Here is a 23,800-nt window from a genome sequence, read left to right as displayed (position 1 = left end):
CCTGGCTGAACCATTGTCAGTCGCCTCCGTGGATGGAAGACTTCTCTCGGAGACCATCCTGCTCGTCACTGAACCCATAACCCTGCAGGTGGGAATGCTGCACTCTGAGGAGATCTCATTCCATGTGCTGTCCGGACTTTCTCACTCCCTGTTGTTAGGTCTACCTTGGCTCCAGACACATGAACCCGTATTGAACTGGCGGTCCGGTGAAGTACTCCGATGGGGTCCTGACTGCCATAGGACCTGCCTGGTCCCGGTCCGTCCACTTCGCCCTCAGCCTACTCCAGCTAACTTACCTGGTCTCCCGGCTCCCTACTGGCCCTATGCGGACGTCTTCGGTAAGAAGGAAGCTGAGACGTTGCCACCCCATAGGCCATACGATTGCCCGATCGACCTGGTACCTGGCACCACTCCTCCCCGTGGGCGTATCTACCCGTTGTCTGCAGCCGAGACCCGAGCCATGTCTGAGTACATTGAAGAGAATCTGGCTAGGGGATTTATCCGAAAATCTACCTCCCCGGCTGGAGCCGGATTCTTCTTTGTCAAAAAGAAAGACGGCTCGCTACGTCCCTGTATTGACTACAGAGGACTCAATCTCATCACGGTAAAAAACAAATATCCCCTGCCACTCATCTCCGAATTGTTTGACCGTCTCAAGGGCGCCAGGATCTTCTCCAAGCTGGATCTACGAGGAGCGTATAATCTGGTCCGTATCCGTCAAGGAGACGAGTGGAAGACGGCATTCAATACCCGGGACGGTCACTACGAGTACCTTGTGATGCCCTTCGTTCTCTGTAATGCTCCCGCGGTCTTTCAGGAACTAGTCAACGACATCTTCCGTGACCTCCTGTACTCCTGCGTAGTGGTATACCTGGACGATATCTTGGTCTTCTCTCCGGATCTCCCCACACACCGGAGGGATGTTCGTCAGGTCCTGCTTAGGCTTCGGCAGAACCACCTTTATGCCAAATATGAGAAGTGCCTCTTCGATCAGACCTCCCTTCCGTTCTTGGGCTATGTCATCTCCCAAACAGGTCTGCAAATGGATCCCGAGAAGCTCTCTTCCGTTCTAAAATGGCCTCGTCCTGAAGGTTTGAAGGCGATACAGCGATTCCTGGGCTTCGCTAATTACTATCGTCTTTTCATCCCACACTTCTCGTCTCGGACTGCTCCCATATCTGCACTTACCCGTAAGGGGGCTAACCCCAGGACATGGTCGCCTGAAGCCAAGGAGGCCTTCCTTTCCCTAAAGAAAGCCTTCGCCTCTGCTCCCGTCCTGCACCGTCCGGACTGTAATAAACAATTCTACCTGGAGGTTGATGCCTCCTCCTCTGGAGCCGGAGCGGTGCTCACCCAGAAGTCTTCTACCGGGAGAATGGTAACGTGCGGCTTCTTCTCCAAAATCTTCTCCTCGTCGGAGCGCAACTACTCCATAGGAGACCGTGAATTGCTAGCCATCAAATTGGCACTGGGAGAGTGGCGCTATCTGCTTGAAGGGGCTCTCTACCCGGTAATTATCTACACGGATCACAAAAACCTGGCATATCTCCAAAATGCCCAGAGACTCAATCCTCGCCAGGCCCGGTGGTCGTTGTTTTTTGCCCGCTTCGACTTCATTCATTTCCGTCCGGCGGACAAGAACGTCAAAGCTGATGCCTTGTCCCGGTCCTTCCTGTCCTCCGATCAAGAGGAGGAACCTACGCACATCATCGACTCCTCCAAGGTGATGAATGTGGCCCCCTTGGATCTGACTCGTCTTCCACCCGGTAAGACGTTCGTAGCTGTGCCAGATCGGGAGAGGGTTCTTCGCTGGGGACATTCTTCTAAACTAGCTGGACATGCTGGCCAAAAGAAGACCTTCCAACTCATTACCCGGCATTACTGGTGGCCTACCCTGCGTAAGGACGTGGTAGACTTCGTCGCGGCCTGTTCATCCTGTGCCCGTAACAAAGTTCCCCGACATCTACCTGCCGGCCATCTCCTTGGCAACACATCGCTATGGACTTTATCACCGACCTTCCAGTTTCTGCCGGTTGTACTGTCATTTGGGTTGTCGCTGACCGTTTTTCTAAGATGGCCCACTTCATTCCCCTGCCTGGTCTTCCGTCTGCACCCGAGCTGGCTAAAGACTTTATCCGCCACATCTTCCGTCTCCATGGTCTGCCCCTCCACATCGTGTCGGATCGTGGGGTTCAGTTCACCTCTCGCTTCTGGAGAGCCACATGTAAGCTGCTGGACATTACCCTGGATTTCTCCTCCGCTTACCACCCTCAGTCCAATGGTCAAGTGGAGCGGATCAATCAGATCTTGACCAGCTACCTCCGGCACTTCGTTGATGCTCACCACTCGGACTGGGTGGATCTCCTACCATGGGCCGAGTTCTCTTATAACAACCATGAGAGCGAGTCCTCTTCCAAATCCCCGTTCTTTATAGTCGGTGGCCAACATCCCCGGATTCCACTTCCTGTCTCCGTTTCTGTGGACAACCCTGCTGCGGAGTCTCTTGTCAGCGAATTTTCTACTATTTGGGAGAGCACCAGGTCCGCTCTTCTTCTCTCCTCTGAGCGGATGAAGAGATATGCTGATAAGAGATGTCTGGATCCGCCCCAATTCCGTCCGGGAGACAAGGTTTGGCTCTCATCCAAACATGTGCGGCTCAAAGTACCCTCCTACAAGTTGGGTCCTCGATTCATCGGCCCCTTCGAAGTCCTCAGGCAAATTAACCCTGTGGCCTACAAATTAAAACTCCCGGCCACCCTACGGATCCCCAACTCCTTCCACGTATCTCTCCTCAAACCCGTTGTCTTTAACTTTTTTTCCAAAAATCCAGGTGCCCCTCCTGCTCCGGTTTCTGCTGATGACATCTTTGAGGTAGAGAGTATTTTGGCCTCCAAGAGGGTAAGAGGAAAAACCTTTTTTCTGGTAGATTGGAAGGGGTTTGGTCCTGAGGAGAGAACTTGGGAACCCAGGGAGAACATCAACGCCCCGCTTCTCCTTGAGAAATTTCTTTCTGGCCAAAAAAAGAGGGGGCCTAAAGGGGGGGGTACTGTAGCATCGGCGTCTCTGCCCCGTTCTAGGCAGAGACGCCGTCCCTCTCACCTCCCCGCTCCTGGCGCGGCGTCCTCCAGCGCTTCTCTCCCCGCTGCTTCCGGCACGCGCTCCTTCCCCGGCAGTGTGCTTAGGACGTGCGCGCGCTCCCCCTCTCTTAAAGGGACCGCGCGCGCCGTCCTAAGGAGTCCCCGGCCAATTGCCGGAGGACCTCCCATATAAAAGGCACCTCCTCCTAAATGGAGGTGCCCGAGCAATGTTGTAGCACTGTTCACTACTCTGCTTCAGCCCTCAGGTCCCGTTGCCAGTTACCTGCCAGATACCTGCCAGATTCCTGCCAGTCTGCTGTCTAATTCCTGCCTGATATCCTGCTACCTGCCTGCTAGCCTGAGGTCCGACGGTCTGCCTTCCAACTCCTGTCAGTCTGTCTAAGGACCAGCTTGCCCGCTCACCTGGGAGCGCACATCTTCTACCTGCCTGCTTGCCTGAGGTCCGACGGTCTGCCTTCCAACTCCTGTCAGTCTGTCTAAGGACCAGCTTGCCCGCTCACCTGGGAGCGCTCATCTGCTGCCTGTCTGCTAGCCTACCAGGAGGCTCTGCCGTCACGTGCTGTGACCACCCGCCTGTCCAGAGACTCCTGTCCGCTCACCTGGGAGCGCTCATCTGCTACCTGTCTGTTGGTCTTCCTGGAGGCTCCGCCGTCACATGCTGTGACCACCCGTTTATCCAGAGACTCTCGCCTGCTCACCTGGGAGCTCAAGTCTATCATCTGCCGCCACAGGTCGTACCAATCCTTTACCCAGAGACTGCCCCGGTCACTTGCCGTGACCTCCTGCCCGTTCATCCAGAGACTGCCCCGGTCACTTGCTGTGACCTCCTGTCCGTTCATTCAGAGACTGTCCCGGTCACCTGCTGTGACTGCCTGCCCGTCTACCCTGGTCGCCACCCGCTCCCTTACAAGGACCGCCCCCTTGTATAGTAGCTCAGAGGTTCCGCCTCCCAGACCCGTTACACATAGTATATCATATACCAGTCACATATTCTCATGTATACTTTATGTAATATACATATTGCCGTGTACAGTATACTTCATGTAAAATGCAGTGTGCACAGATATATGTTATATACAGGATAATATGTGAATGGTATAATATATGCTGTCTGTACTCATAGTACAATATACAACAGTCACATATTATCCAGTACATACCATCTGATGTCTGTAATAACAGTATATCATATACCAGTCACATATTCTCATGTATACTTTATGTAATATACATATTGCCCTGTACAGTATACTTCATGTAAAATACAGTGTGCACAGACATCCGATGTTATATACAGGATAATATGTGAATGGTGTAATAGCTGATGTCTGTACTCATAGTATAGTGTACAACAGTCACATATTATCCAGTACATACCATCTGATGTCTGTAATCACAGTATATCATATACCAGTCACATATTCTCATGTATACTTTATGTAATATACATATTGCCCTGTACAGTATACTTTACGTAATATACAGTGTGCACAGATATATGTTATATACAGGATAATATGTGAATGGTATAATATATACTGTCTGTACTAATAGTATAGTGTACAACAGTCACATATTATCCAGTATATACTATCTGATGTCTGTACACATAGTATAATATACAGAAGTCACATACTATGCAGTATATACCATCTGATGTCTGTACATACAGTGGCATGTAAAAGTTTGGGCACCCCTGGTCAAAGTTAGTGTTATTGTGAACAGTTAAGCAAGTTGAAGATGAAATGATCTCTAAAAGGCCTGAAGTTAAAGATAACAGATTTCCTTTGTATTTTAGGCAAAAAATATATATTTTTTAATCTTTTACATTTTAAAAATGACGAAAAAGGAAAATGGACCAATGCAAAAGTTTGGGCATCCTGCATGGTTAGTACCTAGTAGCGCCCCCTTTTGAAAGTATCACAGCTTGTAAAAGCTTTTTGTAGCCAGACAAGAGTTTTTCAATTCTTGTTTGAGGGATTTTCATCCATTCTTCCTTGGAAAATCCTTCCAGTTCTGTGAGATTCCTGGGTCGTCTTGCATGCACTGCTATTTTGAGGTCTAGCCACAGATTTTCAATGATGTTCAGAAGAGGGGACTGTGAGGGCCATTGTAAAACCTTCAGCTTGCACCTTTTGAGGTAGCCTATTGTGGATTTTGATGTTTGTTTAGGATCATTAACCATTTGTAGAAGCCATCCTCTTTTCAACTTCAGCTTTTTTACAGATGGTGTTATGTTTGCATCAAGAATTTGCTGAAAATTCATTGAATCCATTGTTCCCTCTACCCGTGAAATGTCCCCTGTACCATCGGCTGCAACACAACCCCAAAGCATGACTGATCTACCCCCATGCTTAATAGTTGGCGAGATGTTATTTTCCTGAAATTTGGTGGCCTTTTTTCTCCACACAGACCTTTAATCATTGTGGCCAAAGACTTCTATTTTAACCTTTTCGGTCGACAGAACTTGTTTCCAAAATGTATCAGGCTTGTTTAGATGTTCTTTTGCATACTTCTGATGCTGAATTTTATGGTGAGGCTGCAGGAGAGGTTTTCTTCTGATGACTCTTCCATGGAGGTCATATTTGTGCAGGTGTCTCTGAACAGTAGAACAATGAACCACAAAGCTAGAGTCTGTTAAATCTTTCTGTAGGTCTTTTGAGGTCAAGCTGGGGTTCTGATTTGCCTCTCTAGCAATCGTACGAACAGCTCTCACTGAAATTTTGCTTGGTCTTTCGGACCTTATCTTGACCTTCACTGTTCCTGTTAACTGACATTTCTTAATTACATTTCAAACTGAGGAAAGGGCAACTTGAAAACACTTTGCTATCTTCTTATAGCCTTCTCCTGCTTTATGGGCCTCCACCATTTTCATTTTCAGAGTGCTAGGCAGCTGCTTAGAAGAACCCATGGCTGCTGTTTTTTTGGCATAAAGTTAGAGGAGGCTGGGTTTTTAGAAAGTTGGGAAATTTGCATCCCCTGGCCTTTCCTAACGATGATAGTGAACAAGCCATAACCCTAACAGGCTAATTAAGGTCTGAAACCTTGGTCAAAATTATCAAAGCACACAAATCTCCAAGGGTGCCCAAACTTTTGCATAGGCCCATTTCCCTTATTGTAATTTTTAAAAAGGAAAAAAAAATACAATATATATATTTATTTGTCTAAAATACGACTGAAATATGTCATCTTTAACAATATGCCTTTTAGAGATCATTTTATCTTCAACTTGCTTAACTATTCACAATAACAGTGATTTTGACCAGGGGTGCCCAAACTTTTACATGCCACTGTATAGTATAATATACAACAGTCACATATTATCCAGTGTATACCATCTGATGTCTGTACACATAGTATAATATACAACAGTCACATATTATCCAGTACATACCATCTGATGTCTGTAATCACAGTATATCATATACCAGTCACATTTTCTCCTGTATACTGGATGTTATATACTGTGTGCACAGATATCTGGTATAATATATAGATTATATATCACTGATGTATCCTATACACTCACATATTATCCTCTATCCATATCTACTACACATAAAGGATATAACTGTATATCAATTATGTTTTGCTTTAAAGAATCCTCCAATTAACTTTTTTCTCCTTAATTCTGTCTACATGTTAGAGTGATGTCAGTGTGTTAATATACTCACCTCGCGCCGTCTTCTCCGGTATCCAGCACCGCTCTGCTCCTCTTCTGAGTGACGTCACCGCTCTTCAGACTCTCCAGGTTACTGTATGCTCTGTGACCTGGAAGTCTCTTTACAATGTAAGTCTATGGATCCTCATATTGAGCCTCGTTCTCATGCTCCATAGACTTATATTGTAAAAAACATTTATAGGTCACATAGAGCCCAGCATGACCTGGAAAGTCTGAATAGCCGTCAGGTGACTCAGAAGAGGAGTGGAGCAGTGCTAGATACTAGAGAAGATGGCAATCTGTAACTATATTAACACACTGACACTACACTAAACTAACATTTACACATGCTTAGAGAAAAAAAAGTTAATGAAGGCTTCTTTAGGTGGACTTTTTTTTCTGCAGTTACTCTCTGTGATGGCACGTTATTGAATCGTGATAGAGCGCAGTGCACACACTGACACGATTCCTCTGTATTCCCAGTGTAGTGATCTCAAGTATGAGTTTGCCTAGTTATGGTCACGTGCCGACTAGAGTGTCACACACCTCTCTCAGTAGTACACTGATTAGAGTGGATGAGAATCTAGTTGCATTTGACCACAACTATATCATTACTCCGGCTTTATGTTTTTAAAATCTTGTAACCTCTGCTCCCTTTATGAATCAGCCAGATGTAAACACAATAAGGATGGGCCGCTGCTAATGGGCCACTGCTGTGTACTTGCCCCCCAGGCCAAAATTGTTCTCCTTTTTCCTTTAAATTGATCCTGATATATGCTCCCCCATCCTGGTATTTGCTTGCACATCCTGGTCCCTCATTCTTCTCCCTCATCCTGGTATTTGTGCCCCCATCCTGGTCCCCAATCTTGATATCTGCTCCCCCATCCTGTTATGTGCTTCCCATCCGGGTCCCACATCATGTTATGTGCTGACTAATCCTGTTATGTGCTCCCCCATCCTGGTATTTGTGCCCCCATCCTGGTATATGTTACCCATCCTGGTATATGTGACCCTATCCTTGTCCCCGTTCCTGGTATATGCTCCCCCATCCTGGTATTTGCGCCCCCATCCTGGTCCATGCTCCCCCATCCTGGTATTTGAACCCCTATCCTGCTCCACCATCCTGGTATTTTCACCCACATCCTGGTCCCCAATCCTGTTATATGCTCCCCTATTCTGGTATTTGTGTCCCCAACTTGGTCCCCCATCCTGTTATGTGCTCTCTCATCCTGTTATGTGCTCCCCCATCCTGGTCCCCCGTCCTGGTATATGTTCCCTTATCCTGGTCCCCTATCCTGGTCCATGCTCCCCCATCCTGGTATTTGTGCCCCCATCCTGGTATATGCTCCCCATCCTGGTCCCTCATCCCCCATAAGTGTGTCATCTGCAGATCCCCCCATAACATTGTCATCCACAGATCCCCCCCATAACATTGTGTCATCCACAGATCCCCCATAATAGTGCATCATCATTCTCAGATCTCCATTACAGTTCATTATCCACAGATCCCCCATAACAGTGTATCATCCATTGATCCCCCATAACAGTGTATCATCCACAGATCCCCCATAAGTGTGTCATCCACAGATCTCCATTACAGTGCATTATCCACAGATCCCCCATAACAGTCTGTCATCCATAACAATGCAACATTCATAGATCGCCCATAACAGTACGACATCCACAGATTTCCCATAACAGTGCATTATCCACAGATCCCCCATAACAGTGCAACACCCACAGATCCCCCCATAACAAAAAGACATCCACAGATCCCCCATAACAGTGCGACATCCACAAATCCCCCATAAGTGTGTTATCCACAGATCCCCCATAACGGTGCATTATCCACAGATCCCCCATAACAGTTTGTCACCCACAGATCCCCTATAACAGTGCGTCACCCACAGATCCCCCATAACAGTGCATTATCCACAGATCCCCTATAACAGTGCGTCATCCACAGATCCCCCATAACAGTGCGTCTTCCACAGATCCCTATAACAGTGTGTCATCCACAGATCCTCCACAACAGTGTCATCCACAGATCCTCCATAACAGTGTGTCATCCACAGATCGCCCATAACAGTGCATCATCCACAGATTCTCATAACAGTGTATCATCCACAGATATTTTTTTCTTATTTTTCTCTGCTAAAACCTAGGTGCGTCTTATAATTAGGTGTGTCTTAAAAATTGAAAAATATGGTAATTAATTTTATGAATACTTCCTATAGCCCTCCACTGCCTGCAGTGGCTGTGATGTTAGTACCCTTTGATGTAGAGTTGGTCTCTCCTGAACTTGTAATGGCCCTCCCTGGTAAACTTTCGGGAGAGAAAGACCAGTTTAGGGTGTTCCGGAAGAGCAATAGGTTATTATTTACCCTGCATCACAGGTCATCAAAGGATGACTTTCAGTGGTGGGAATAATCATGTCCCTACTGTGAGGGGGTCCTCATAACTGGCTATTTTGCTTGTCCCCACAAGCCTCCGAACGGTCTTCTGTTGATGCCTTTTTTGCCAGTTTAGGTCTGATCTATGACGAACCCCACAGGATCCAAGTTGCTGAATCTAAGATCATGAACCTGGCACAGGGGGGGTCGCACTACTCAGGACTACTGCACTGCATTTCGGCAGTGGTCCACTGAAGTTCTGTGGAACAATGCAGCTCTCAGGTGCCAGTTTCACAAAAGCCTTTCCAAAACTCTAAAGGATGCTCTGGTTCTTCATGACGCCCCTTGTTCTCTGGAGGAAGCCATGACCCAGGCCAAATGAATGGACCTCAGAATCTGTGAGAGACGTGGTGAACAGCAGGCTGTCCGTTTTACTTCCCCAGAGCAGGTCCATTTACCTGAGGTGCAGCCATTAGAGGTTAAAGTTGCCAGTCTTCATGTTGTGGAGAAAAAAACATAGATATGATCTTGGACTCTGACTATACGGTGGTCTCTCTGGACATTTTCTCAAGAATTGCTCAACTCGTCCTCAGGCAAACCATCGGGAGAATGTCTGTGCTGAGTGACAAATGAGGAGGTCACCCAGACTCCCAGGTACCTTTTTATTACTCTGATAAAGTACTGATAAATATGGTGTTATCCTTCAAGAACCAGGTGTTATCAACATTGGCATTCATTGACTGTAGGTCTCCTGCTAACTTTATTGATTTGGGACTGGCTCTGAAGTTAGGATCAGGGACAGTTAGTTTAAAAAAGACCCATTCAAATCTTCACTCTTGACAAGACACCGTTAGCTCGGAATTTTGGTGGATATTGGTTGCATATTCATAATCCTGTTGTTGATTGGTGTCAGAAGGATATTGTTAAATGGAGTCCCAATTGTAACAAGAAATGTCTAAAATCTGTACAGATATGCTTTGCTAGTCTAAAGGGTCTGGCGGGGTACCTGAATAACTTCGAAGATGTGTTCTTGGAAAAAGAGGTGGAGATACTACCTCCCCATCATCCTTATGATTGTACTATTAATCTTGTCCCTAATGCCAAATTACCTAAAGCTCACCTTTACAGTTTCAGTATGAACGGACCGCCATGAAGGAATATGTTAACGAAAGTTTACGGAAGGGTCATATCCGTCCTTCCTCCTCCTCTGTAGCTGCCGGATTTTTCTTTGTAAAAAAGAAAGATTCCTCAATTTCCAAGAACTAAACAAAATCACTGTTAAAAATACTTCAACTCATCCCCGACCTACATAATTAGCTTCTGGGGTGTCAAGGTGTTTTCTAACCTTGATCTAAGAGGGGCTTACAATTTGATAGGGATCCAGAAGGGTGATGAGTGGAAAACGGCATTCTTAACATCTGAGGGTCTATTTGAAAATCTGGTCATGCCATTTGAGTTATCCAAAGCACCTTCTGTATTTCAAAATTTTAGGAATGATATTTTCTCCGATAGGATTGGAAAATATTTAGTGATTTACCTGGATGATATTCTTATTTTCTCGCCCTATTTGGACTCTCATCAGGAACATAACTAACAAACAAAGCAGCACACTGTAGAGCTAAGTATACGAACATGAAATATATGAAATTTGAATAGCATTACTGCTGTAGATGTCTGCTTTTTTTGTGGGATAATAAGATCTTGCTGAAATTAAAACCACCTGTGGCCTAGAGGCGGCGTGCTCAAACAAAGCTTATACATAGAAACATAAAAAACTGATCAGCAATTCCAAAACAAGAAATAGGTGTGTACACGTGCTTATTAGGAGCAGCTACTTCCATATACAACTAACAATCAAAGCAGCACATTGTAGAGCTAAGTATGCGAACATGAAATATATGAAATTTGAATAGCATTACTGCTGTATAAAATAGAAATAAATGAGAAATCTTAGCGCATAGATTGGCCAATTCATGTGTACCTGGTAGCCACATTAAGGCATTTCTCAAAATACCAGGACCCTATCAATGTGAACTCCTCTCTAAGAGACATATGTCTGCTTGTGTGTGGGATAATAAGATCCTGCTGCAATTAAAACGACCTGTGGCCTAGAGGAGGAGTGCTCAGTCAAAGCTTATACATAGAAACAGAAAAAACTGACCGGCACTTCCAAAACAAGAAATAGGTGTGTACAAGTGCTTACTAGGAGTAGTATTATAGAGATTGAGGGAGAACTCTGTTTGCTAAATTAGAGAAATGTGTTTCTTTCTGTTCAGGAAATTTAATTGTCGAGGTTTATCTTGTAAGCAGAAGGGTTTCAGATTGATCCTGGGAAGGTGCAGGCCATAATTGATTTGGTTCAACCTTGTGATGTTAAGGCTTTGCAACATTTTCTGGGATTCGCCAACTATTATAGGAAATTTAGTAAGGGTTTTTCTCAGATTGCTAAACCTCTTAAACCCTTTACACCCAAGGGTGGTTTGCATGTTAATGACCAGGCCACTTTTTACAATTGTGACCACTGTCACTTTATGAGGTAATAACTCTGGAATGCTTCAATAGATCCCACTGATTCTGAGATTGTTTTTTTGTGACATATTGTACTTAATGGTAAAAAAAAATTTTGATATGATTTGTGTTTATTTGTGAAAAAATCTGAAATTTGGTGAAAATTTCAAAATTTTAATTTTCATGCCCTTAAATAAGAGACATATGTCACACAAAATAGTTAATAAATAACATTTCCCACATGTCTACTTTACATCAGCACAATTTTGGAACCAAATTTTTTTTGTTAGGAAGTTAGAGGGGTTAAAAGTTGACCAGCGATTTTTCATTTTTCACATTTGAAGTGACTTTGAGGGGCCTTTATGACAGAAAATACCCCAAAGTAACACCATTCTAAAAACTGCACCCCTCAATGTGCTCAAAACCACATTCAAAAAGTTTATTAACCGTTCAGGTGCTTCACAGTAGTTTTTGGAATGTGGAGGAAAAAAATTAACATTTTAACTTTTTTCACAAAAATGTTACTTTAGACCCCAATTTTTTTTATTTTTGCAAGGGCAACAGGAAAAAATGGACCCCAAAATTTGTTGTACAATTCCTCCTGAGCATGCCGATACCTCATATGTGGAGGAAAACCACTGTTTGGGCACACAGCAGGGTTTGGAAGGGAAGGAGTACCATTTGACTTTTTGAATGTAAAATTTGTGTTTGGGGATCCCCTGATGTTCCTAAACAGTAGAACACAAGTGACACCATTTTGGAAACTAGACCCCTCAGGGAACTTATCTAGATGTGTGGTGAGCACTTTGAACCCCCAGGTGCTTCACAGAAGTTTATAACATTGAGCCGTAAAAATACAATTTTCACATTTTTCCCACAAAAATGTTTTTTTTTTAGCCTCCAATTTTGCATTTTCATAACGGCAACAGGAGAAATTGCACCAAGCAATTTGTTGTGCAATTTCTCCTGAGTAAGCCGATATCCCATATGTGGGGGAAAACCACTGTTTGGGCGCACGTCAGGTTTCGGAAGGAAAGGAGCGCCATTTGACTTTTTGAATGTAAAATTTGCTTGAATAATTAGCAGACACCATGTTGCGTTTATGGAGCCCCTGATGTGCCTAAACAGTGGAAACCACCCACAAGTGACACTATTTTGGAAACTAGACCCCTCAGGGAACTTATCTAGGTGTGTGGTGAGCACCTTGAACCCCCAAGGTGCTTCACAGAAGTTTATAACATTGAGCCGTGAAAATAAAAAAAAATCTAACTTTTTCGACAAAAATAATCTTTTAGCCCCAAATTTTTGATTTTCACAAGGGTAAGAAGAGAAAATGGACCCCAAAAACTGTTGTGCAATTTCTCCTGAGTACGCCAATACCCCATTTGTGGGGAAAATACAATGTATGGGCTCATGGCAGGGTTCAGAAGGGAAGGAGCACTGTGTGACTTTCTGAACGCAAAATTGGCTGAAATCGATAGCGGACGCCATGTCATGTTTGGGGAGCCCCTGATGCGCCTAAACAGTGGAAACCCCCCACAATTGACACCATTTTGGAAACTAGACCCTCAAGGATTTTATCAAGGGGTATAGTGAACATTTTGAACCCAGAGGTATTACACAGAATTTGATAATATTAGGTCATCATATTGAATGAGTTGTCATTAGTCTTGAGCGAAAGTGCTCGCTACTTGAGTTTTCATCGGGTACTTGGATATGCACCATGTATTGCGGGTGGTTGAGTGACATGCTTGAGTCCTTGCCCCGCATGTTTCCTGGTTGTTAGACACCCCCAAAAAAATGCGGGGATCGCTCGTGCATGGCAGGCAATCCCAGCAAAGGTTCTTTTGGCCGTGGAGCATATGGGGCGGAGACTTGAGCGTGTCACTCAAGCACCCGCGATACTCGATGCATACCCGAGCACCCGATGCAAACTCAAGTAGCGAGCTCTTGAGCTCAACACTAGTTGCCATATCGTCATTTTTTTTCTTTACTTTTGAAAAAATCCCAACCCCAACCCTAACCCTAACAGAACCCTAGCACAACCCTAAGCCTAGCTCAGCCCTAACCCTAGCACAGCCCTAACCTTAGCACAGCCCTAACCCTAGCACAGCCCTAACCCTAGCACAGCCCTAACCCTAGCACAACCCTAACACTAGCACAACCCTAACACTAGCACAACCCTAACCATTGAGTTTATTTTTTACGCTGTACCTCGTGCGGTATAAGTGATTAGACAACTTAATTCTTCGAGTCGGTGCGATTTCAGTGATGCCAGATTCATATCGGGTTTTTATGTTCGGCAGCTGTCACACAATAAAAGACGCTTTTTTTTTCCAAAGACTCGTTTTTGCAATCATTTTTTCATATTTCGGCTGACAGAGTCATGTAAGGGCTTGTTTTTTGCGGGACCAGTTGACATTTTTTGATCGCTTTCTATTCCGATCTTTGGGATGCAGATTAAACAAAACCCAACAATTCAGGCATTGTTTTTTTTTTATGCTATTCTGCATGTGGTAAAATTGATAAGGTAGCTTTATTCTTTGGGTCAGTATGTTTACAGTGGTAGCACATTTAGGCTAAGTGCCCACGATGCAGAAATGCTCCGGATTTTTCCTGAGCTTTTCTGCATCTCCCTGGCAGAAAAAACGCATGTAATTTTACATGCGTTTTTCCTGCCAGGGACAAGCGTAATTCAAGCGTTTTGATCATGCGATTTCGCATGCGGGTTGTCAAGTGCTTTCCAAGCGTTTTTAGCATCACTTGGAAAGTGCTTGATAACTTGGTCACACTATATAATCCATGGAGTGCAACCGGCATGGATTTATATAGTGTGACCATAACAGAATGGTTAAAAAATAAATAGTATACTTACTTTCTGATGGCCCCTGGTCTCCTTATCCGATGCGTCCGGTCTTCCCGGTGTCTCGCGATTGTGGAAAAGGACCTGCCATGACGTCCTTTAGTCATGTGACGGGTGATGCGACCGCCAACGTCAGCCGCTGGGAAGCTAGGAAGGATCGCTATGGAGACCGGGGGCCATCAGAAGGTAAGTATAATGTATATTTTTTATTTTAATTCTTTTTTTTAACAGGTACTATGGTACCCGGGTCTAGAGGAGAGTCTCCTCTTCTCCAAACCCGGGTACCATCCGCACATTGAATCGCTTAATATCCGCATGTGCACATGTAGTGATGCGGATATTATGCGATTCAGTGCAAGTCAATGGCGGCGAAAATGCCACGATTACGCAAAATAATTGGTAGTGCTGCGGATTTTTCCGCAATGATAATCCGCAGCGGAAACTTCCGCAGCATGTGCACAGCACATGCGGATTATCATTGGGGAACATGGCAGACATTCTATTGTTTTTTAAGCATTTCTGCAGCGGAATTGCCGCTGCGGAAACGCTTAAAAAACACATAGTGGGCACACAGCCTTATATAGTTTTTTATGTTTTGGCGCTTTTACACAATAAAAACTTATAGAAAAAAATAATTTTTTTATCTCTATTCTGAGAGCTATAACTTTTTTATTTTTCGGCTGATGAAGCAGTATGGCAGCTTATTTTTTGGGTGAAAAGATGAAGTTTTCAGTGGTACCATTTTTATTTACATTTCTCTTTTTGATCGCATTTTATTCCATTTTTTGTTAGGCGTTATGATGATAAAGCATCATTTTTTGCTTCGTTTTTTTCATTTTTTTACCGTCAGGTTGTTCCGGACCCGTCGATACCAAATATGTGTACTTTTATTGTTTTTTTTTCAGAATATTTATTTATGGGTACAGTATATATATTTTTTGGGGATTTTTTTTTAATATTTTTACAATTTTTTTTTCACTTCCTGACACTTTTTTAACTTTTACACTTTGTCCCAGTATGGGACTTTCATTTTTTGTAGGTTGATCACTTGTATAGCATAGAGATGCAGCAGCATCTCTATGTTATACAGCCTGTCAGCCCCTGCACAGGCACAAATTACTTTGATCCTGCACTACGCATGATCAAAGTAATTTGTTGATGCCTAGTGACATGGATGTCGTCATGACGACATCGGGTCACCATGACAACTACGGGGACCCGGCCCAGACAACGCGGGACACCGGAGAGGAGGTAAGTAGGTCGCGCTTACCTCCACTTGCTACCGGAATGCTGCGATTGACTTAGATCACAGCATTTCGGGGGTTAATGTGCCAGGAGAGGTGTGGCACTGCTCCTTGCACTGGGTGTCAGCTGTGAGAATCATCTGACACCCGGCGGCGATTACGCCTGCACAGCCTGTGTGCGGGTCCGATAGCCTAGGCGTAATAATACGTATCTGTTCCAATAGGTCCAGGGCGCAGATACGTATTATTATGCCTGACGTCAGAAAGGGGTTAATGAACTCACACGTAAGGGGGCGAATTTCAAGGTTTGATTGCTAGGTGCTATCAGGGCTTTCGAAAAATGAAGAGTATGTCATGTCTGCTCCCATTCTAATCTAACCCGATCTTCAAGAACCATTCATGGTGGAGGTGGATGCTTCGGAGGTTGGGGTAGTGGAAGTTTTATCGCAGGGGCCAAAAGCTCTGACTAACCTTCGTCCATGTGCTTTTTTTCCCAAAAATTCTCATCTGTGGAAAGAAATTATGATTTCGGGAATTGTGAGTTACTTGCTGTTAAATTGGCCTTTGAGGAATGGAGACAGTTTTTGAAGGGGGCGGTTCATCCAGTTACTGTGGTCACTGATCACAAGAATCTAGCTTACATTGAATCAGCTAAATGGCTAACTCCTAGACAGGCCAGATATCCTTGTTTTTCTTTAGGTTTAATTTCTCTATCACATTCAGGCCAGAGTCTAAGAATGTGAAAGCTGACGCATTATCTCGTAGTCTCAATTCAGTTTCTCCTCCAGAACCTCCATCTTCCATTATTCCTCAGGGTATTGTGTTTTCTATGGTAACCTTGGAGTTGGAAGAAGAGATCCGTAAAGTCCAGTTGTTGGCCCTTTCCTCTACTCCAGGATCCAAATTATTTGTGCCTATGTACCTAAGGTTGTGTCTGTTACAGGAGTTTCATGATTCCGTCTTGAGTAGAGATGGACGAACCCGAGCTGTAAAGTTCGAGGTCCATACCGAATACCTAGTGTTCAGGCACGGACCCCGAACACGGACTTGTAATATTGTAACCGCCGATCAGAGCGCTGCATTTTCAAGCAGTCAGAAGACAGCATGAGCCCGTTGTTTTGACTGTACCTGTCAGTATAAAGCTTACCGCAGGTCACAGTCGTTGGTTGATGAGAGAGTACTACTCCCATCAGCCTACGTCCGCTGTCGTTGATATCAGAGAGAACAGGCTCCACTGATGGGAATATTCATCAGCCGACGCCAATGCTCCAAGTAAAAAAAAAAAAAAATTAAAATCAATAAATATTGAAATAAATAAGCATTATACTCACCTTAATGCCTAATCCCCAATGCCCTTGTCCCCTCTAAAAGAGAAAACATAAAAAACACCATAATACTCACCTTAATGCCTAATCCATGATGCCCTTGTCACATGTAAAAGATAAAAAATAATAAACCACCATAATACTCACCTGTCCGCCGTGAAGATAATCAGTGTGACTGTTCTCCCAGGTAGCCATCTCACACTGACAGGAACGTAATCTGTTCTCACGCAGCAGTGGTGCCCTGAGTTCACCGGGATTCTTCTTATCAATGCACCATTTCTGGGGCAGCTGAGGGCTGATGCTATTAGCCTAGTATCTGTGGCCCCTTCCCTGGCTATTAACATCAGCTCACAGCTGTCTGTTTAGCCTTTGCTGGTTAGAATTTATAGGGGGACCCTACATCAATTTTTTTCTGGGGTCCCCCTGTAAACTAGCCAGTAGATGCTAATCAGACAGATGTGAGCTGTTATTAATAGCCAGGGAACATTTGAACCTAATGGCCCCTTCCTAGGCTATTAATATCAGCCCACAGCTGTTTGTTTGTTATAGGTTTCTGCTACAGTAAACTGTAGTTCCCATTTGCCCGACTACTCAATGGACTGCTGTCATGTATCTTTTTGTTTTCCACTTTTTCATTCATGTATACTGTATATCCTGTAGATTTTCTTTTGTAATACAGATTATGAAATGAAAATCCCAATAAAGCAGCACTACCATTAATATTTTTTTTACTAAATCTGTGTATATAGTGTAGTGTGTTAATATATTCACCTAGCACTGTCTTCTCCGGTATCCAGTGCCATTCTGCTCCTCTTCTCAGTGACGTCACCGCTATTCAGTCTCCGAGTCACGATGTGCTCTGCATGATCCGGAAGTAGCTCTTACAAAGTTTATTGAGGGTCGGAATGAGGCACCATAGGTTTACATTGTAACTGCGACTTCCGGCTGACGCATAGAGATAGAGTGAGTCGGCTAGTCCGAAGAGCGGTGACGTCACTGAGAAAAAGGATACCGGAGAAGACAGTGGTAGGTGAATATATTACATAATTTAATGAAGAATATTTCCATGGGATTGCTTCTTTAAACAAATTATTAGTCTGGCATCTCGTAGTGAGACATAAGTGGCTCTGGGGCTCCTTACAGTCGCTGCAGTAGAACTACCCATTTTTTATGTTATAAATCTTTTTTTCTCCAGTTCTAACCCCTTTCTGCCGCCGTATGGAGCAGGTGCCGCCGCATGGAGTGGGTACCACCATATATGGAGCGGGTGCAGCCGTATATGGAGCGGGTGCAGCCATATATGGAGCGGGTGCCGCCGTATGTGGAGCGGGTGCCCCCACATATCGGCCATCTTGGTGCTTCTGTGCCACATTTGAAAATATGTACCACAATATCAAAGTACTGACATGTAACATCATACTGCAGATCATTTTTACCACACAAGCACTATGAAAATAAAACCTGCCAAAACAATGGGGCAACCCTGTTTCTTTCACCTATTCACCAGACTTGTACATTTTTCCCAGTACATTATATGGTAAAATTAATTGTGTCACTCAAAACAACAAATAACCCTCCCATGGCTCTCACCAGAGGAGTAAAAACGTATAGCTCTTTGAAGAAGGGGAAGAAAAATGCATAAATAATTGGCTACAGGGGATTAATAACACAACATTTATCCCATTATGAAAATATTAAAAGCTGAAATCCGTTTTCCTTTTTTTGTCAAACAGCAGACTCTTCGTGCATTCTGTAGCGCTGCCGGTAGAGGGCACGCCTCCGTCCGACTCCAGAAAGGCTCGTGCTCGTGGTCTCACTCGTGCTGTGTCAAAGGACCAAGGTGGACCCGAGCAAACCTCCATGTGAGAGGGAGGGAGCCGAGTGAGAGGGAAACAGCAAGGAGGAGGAAAGAGAGGAAGAGGAAAGAGAAGCAGGAGGAAGCTCGCAGCAGCAGCAGCCGCCCCCACCCCTCCTCCTGATAGACCTGAGTGTCTGATCCCAGATTGCGCACCTCCTCCCCGAGCATCTCCGCTCTGCACGGCAGCCTGATTGCAGCTCTGATTGTTCGAGAAACAGCTAGACAAGAAAACCAGGGGGAAGCCGGGTCCAGCACGGGACTGTACAGATCTGCCCGCCCACCCGCAGCCGTCATTTACCAGGCTGGGATCCCGGAGTAGCCTTGTGATCGGCATGGGGAAGTGACTGCGCCAGGTAAGGCCGGGCTGTGATACGCGGGCTCTCCTCAGTGTCGCCCTGCGAGCCCCCACTATTCTGCTGCTCCGCACTACGGGCCGTCCGCAGCCGATGACCAGGCTGATAATGGCAGGCCTCACCGTATCCGCCGGGAACCAGCGGCCAATTCATATCCTGAGGTTGGAAATTTACAGAAGAGGTCCATTCATTCACTTATGGGGAAGAAGAAGGGGGGGCAGAGTAGGCCCATTCATTTCCTTGGGGAAGAAGAAGGGGGGCAGAGTAGGCCCATTCATTACCTTGGGGAAGAAGGAGGGGGGCAGAGTAGGTCCATTCATTTCCTTGGGGAAGAAGGAGGGGGGTGCGGAGAAGGCCCATTCATTTCCTTGGGGAAGAAGGAGGGGGGGCGGAGAAGGCCCATTCATTTCCTTTGGGAAGAAGGAGGGGGGGGGGGCGGAGAAGGCCCATTCATTTCCTTTGGGGGGAAGGAGGAGGGGGGGGCGAAGAAGGCCCATTCATTTCCTTAGGGAAGAAGGAGGGGGGGGGAGGAGAAGGCCCATTCATTTCCTTAGGGAAGAAGGAGGGGGGGGGAAGGCCCATTCATTTCCTTAGGGAAGAAGGAGGGGGGGGGGGGAAGGCCCATTCATTTCCTTAGGGAAGAAGGAGGGGGGGGGAGAAGGCCCATTCATTTCCTTGGGGAAGAAGGAGGAGGGGGTGGAGAAGGCCCATTCATTTCCTTGGGGAAGAAGGAGGAGGGGGTGGAGAAGGCCCATTCATTTCCTTGGGGAAGAAGGAGGAGGGGGTGGAGAAGGCCCATTTATTTCCTTGGGGAAGAAGGAGGAGGGGGTGGAGAAGGCCCATTCATTTCCTTGGGGAAGAAGGAGGAGGGGGTGGAGAAGGCCCATTCATTTCCTTGGGGAAGAAGGAGGAGGGGGTGGAGAAGGCCCATTCATTTCCTTGGGGAAGAAGGAGGAGGGGGTGGAGAAGGCCCATTCATTTCCTTGGGGAAGAAGGAGGAGGGGGTGGAGAAGGCCCATTCATTTCCTTGGGGAAGAAGGAGGAGGGGGTGGAGAAGGCCCATTCATTTCCTTGGGGAAGAAGGAGGAGGGGGTGGAGAAGGCCCATTCATTTCCTTGGGGAAGAAGGAGGAGGGGGTGGAGAAGGCCCATTCATTTCCTTGAGGAAGAAGGAGGGGGGGCGAAGGCCCATTCATTTCCTTGGGGAAGAAGAAGGAGAAGGAAGGGGGGGGGCGGAGAAGGCCCATTCATTTCCTTGGGGAAGAAGAAGGTGGAGCGGAGAAGGCCCATTCATTTCCTTGGGGAAGGAGGAGGGTCTGTAGGAAGTGATGTTACACGTCCTTTGTCTGCTTTGAATATTTAGCCTAACAAGCTGTGGGGAAAAGGACGTTGCCCATTTACAACCAGTCGTTTCACTGCTTTCAATTTCCATAGGGCCTTTGGAAAATGAGCCGTTGCATCTGGCTTGTTCTATGGCCAATGCTCCCTTTGCCTTTCCCATGCATTTGTTTTTGCCGTATGTGATGGTGTATATAAGGTACACTAGTCTTGGGGTGGCGTGTGGTAAGCATTAGATGGGAAGTTTTAAGCTTCCTGGACTTTAGTTGAATTGTGGACAGTTTGGGTCAGATGCTTTATGGTTTTGTGAATCTTCTTTTTTTGTTGCTTGTACTAAAAAGAACTCAGTTACCGTAATTATATTTGAGTAGTTGTAAAGAATAGGGAGCTCACGTAGGGTTTCCTCTATCTTGGAGAAAACGTGGCTTTTCTCATTCTTCAGTTTACAGGGCAACGTTGCGCATCTTGGATCACTTAGGTTAGAGGATTTGTCTCCTCTATTGCAAAGCGCAGAGTAGAAAGAAAAAACTTTACAAATTACCTCTTATTAAAAGTTTTATTTTCAAGCATCAAGGGATTTTTAATTCTATTGTGTACTGTTGTGGACTGGGTTACAAGCCACTGTTGCAGTGTCAGAGGTGGCCGGCCTCCCAGTCAAGGACTGTTGCACTTGCGCTCAGTTTCAGAGCAAACATTGCATCAGTGCCTCAATGCTCCTTCGAAGCCGCAGGCTTACAGCTACCTCTGCGGGAGTGCACAGTTTGGACCAGCAACATGGTTGCACTGCTGGGCGAACTGTGAATCGACAGGATTGGGGGAAAAAAGTGTGTTTTATGGTCTGAAAAAGTACGGTAGTTATTGGCATGTGCATATGTATTCATCCCTTTTGCTATGAAGCCCCTTAAAATTTCTGGTGCAAGCAATTACTTTCATGAGTCACATGCTTAGTGAAAGGAAGTCCTCCTGTGTGCAATCTAAGGACTCGTACTTATGTGTTTAAAACGGACGAGTGCAATCCGATATAATCAGATTGCACTCTGACTGTGTGTGAATGAATCTGTATTTATCTGTTTTTTTTTTTCTGTCAGCCTGGATCGGACAGAGGAAAAAATCGCAGCATGCTGTGAGTGGCCGCGTATATCCGACAAGACTCGCCAATGCAAGTCAATGGGTGCGAGAAAAAAAGCGCACGGCACACCGACCACGTGTGTGCGGTCCGATTTTTATGCACCTGTCTCATAAGAAACCCGACATTTCATTAGCCAAGTACAGTAAATTCACAGCGTGACTTGTCAGAATAGAATAGATATATTCATAGAATAGGTAGAAAGATGTCTGTGACCTATATAATTAGTGCAGTGCATGTGTATTTTAATGTACATGTATTTAGTTAAATACAATTTTTCTTAACCATCTGAGGGAAGGCTGACAGCTGGGGGCTGATGTTTATAGTCTGGGAAGGAGGTAATAAGCGTGATTACGCTCCTGCAGTGTCTAGCACTGACGTGAGTAAGGTCACCGGCGATTATAGCCGATGAACCCAGGTCACCTTACTGACATCACCGCTCTGATTGTGGGAAAATTCTCGCGATGCAAGCGGTGATGTCAGTAAGGTGACCGGGGGTTCATCAGCTATGAACTCCGGTAACATTACTCACAGCAGCGCTAGACACTGCGTAATCACACTCCTGTCTCTGTGCATCATGCCACTGCTCAACAAACCATCCAGATGTAGCAGAACTGAAGTTCTTTGTGGGACAGCATCACATAGGGATTATCTGCGGACAGGTGAGGAATATGGTATTTTATTTTTATTTTACAGTAATACATGGGTAAAGGAGGGTGGGGAGTGTTTTTCATTTAAAGAAATCAGTTTACTCTGTGTCTTCATTACACTTGCCTATGGGGTTAATAATGGGGGGGTGTCTTGTAAACACTTCTCCATTACTAACCCCTGGACTTTGTCAGCTGACATCAAGCCCTATACTGTTACCCCACTTGCCACTGCACCAGGCCAAGTGGGAAGACCGGTGCAAGAATTGGCACATCTAACTTCTCTGGGTGGCTGTGGCATTTCTTGGGCGGCTGACTTCTGATGTTCTTAGTCTGGGAGGAAGCCAATATCCATGGCCCCTTTCTAGGCTATTATTATCAGCCCTCAGCTGTCTGCCTGGCTTTTGCTGGTTATTAATTATAGGGGGGTCCCCCACATCATTTTTTTTTTGGGGGGGGGGGGTGGCACACCTTTTTAATAAACAGTAAAGGCTAACTAAGTAGACAGCTGTGAGATATTAACCCCCTTATCCAGGGCCGGCTCCAGGTTTTGTGGGCCCTGGGTGAAAGAGTCTCAGTGGGCCCCTTTATCACATACCACGATTCATGATGCACAGATACCGCAGAGAAATATACTCTGCTCAAAAAATAAAGGGAACACTTAAACAACAGAATATAACTCCAAGTAAATCAAACTTCTGTGAAATCAAACAGTCCACTTAGGAAGCAACACTGATTCACAATCAATTTCACATGCTGTTGTGCAAATGGAATAGACAATAGTTAGAAATTATTGGCAATTATCTAGACACCCTCAATAAAGGAGTGGTTCTGCAGGTGGGGACCACAGACCACATCTCAGTACCAATGCTTTCTGGCTGATGTTTTGGTCACTTTTGAATGTTGGTTGTGCTTTCACACTCGTAGTAGCATGAGACGGACTCTACAACCCACAGAAGTTGCTCGGGTAGTGCAGCTCATTCAGGATGGCACATCAATGCGAGCTGTGGCAAGAAGGTTTGCTGTGTCTGTCAGCGTAGCGTCCAGAGACTGGAGGCGCTACTAGGAGATGAGGGGGCCGTAGGAGGGCAACAACCCAGCAGCAGGCCCGCTAACTCCGCCTTTGTGCAAGGAGGAACAGGAGGAGCACTGCCAGAGCCCTGCAAAATGACCTCCAGCAGGCCACAAATGTGCATGTGTCTGCACAAACGGTTAGAAACTGACTCCATGAGGGTGGTATGAGGGCCCGACGTCCACAGATGGGGTTGTGCTCACAGCCCAACACCGTACAGGATGCTTGGCGTTTGCCACAGAACACCAGGATTGGCAAAGTTGCCACTGGCGCCATGTGCTCTTCACAGTTGAAAGCAGGTTCACACTGAGCACA

The 23,800-nt window shown here is 45.5% G+C and overlaps 1 protein-coding gene across 1 annotated transcript in view; it reads left to right on the top strand.

The window, feature by feature from the left end:
* The window catches only part of TCF20 (transcription factor 20), a 454,420-nt gene that overhangs the window by 315,483 nt on the left and 115,137 nt on the right, over nucleotides 1-23,800 (top strand). The window contains exon 2 of the mRNA XM_073644069.1: nucleotides 18,826-19,303. The gene's annotated coding sequence lies outside the window, so the exon portion shown is untranslated. The remainder of the gene's footprint in view (nucleotides 1-18,825; nucleotides 19,304-23,800) is intronic.

The sequence above is a fragment of the Phyllobates terribilis genome, unplaced genomic scaffold (genome assembly GCF_046119375.1).
Source record: "Phyllobates terribilis strain yellow unplaced genomic scaffold, ASM4611937v1 Scaffold_8__6_contigs__length_399053987, whole genome shotgun sequence".
Taxonomy (NCBI): domain Eukaryota; kingdom Metazoa; phylum Chordata; class Amphibia; order Anura; family Dendrobatidae; genus Phyllobates; species Phyllobates terribilis.
Note: the sequence above shows the minus strand (reverse complement) of the source record. Positions and strands in the feature narration are given on the sequence as shown.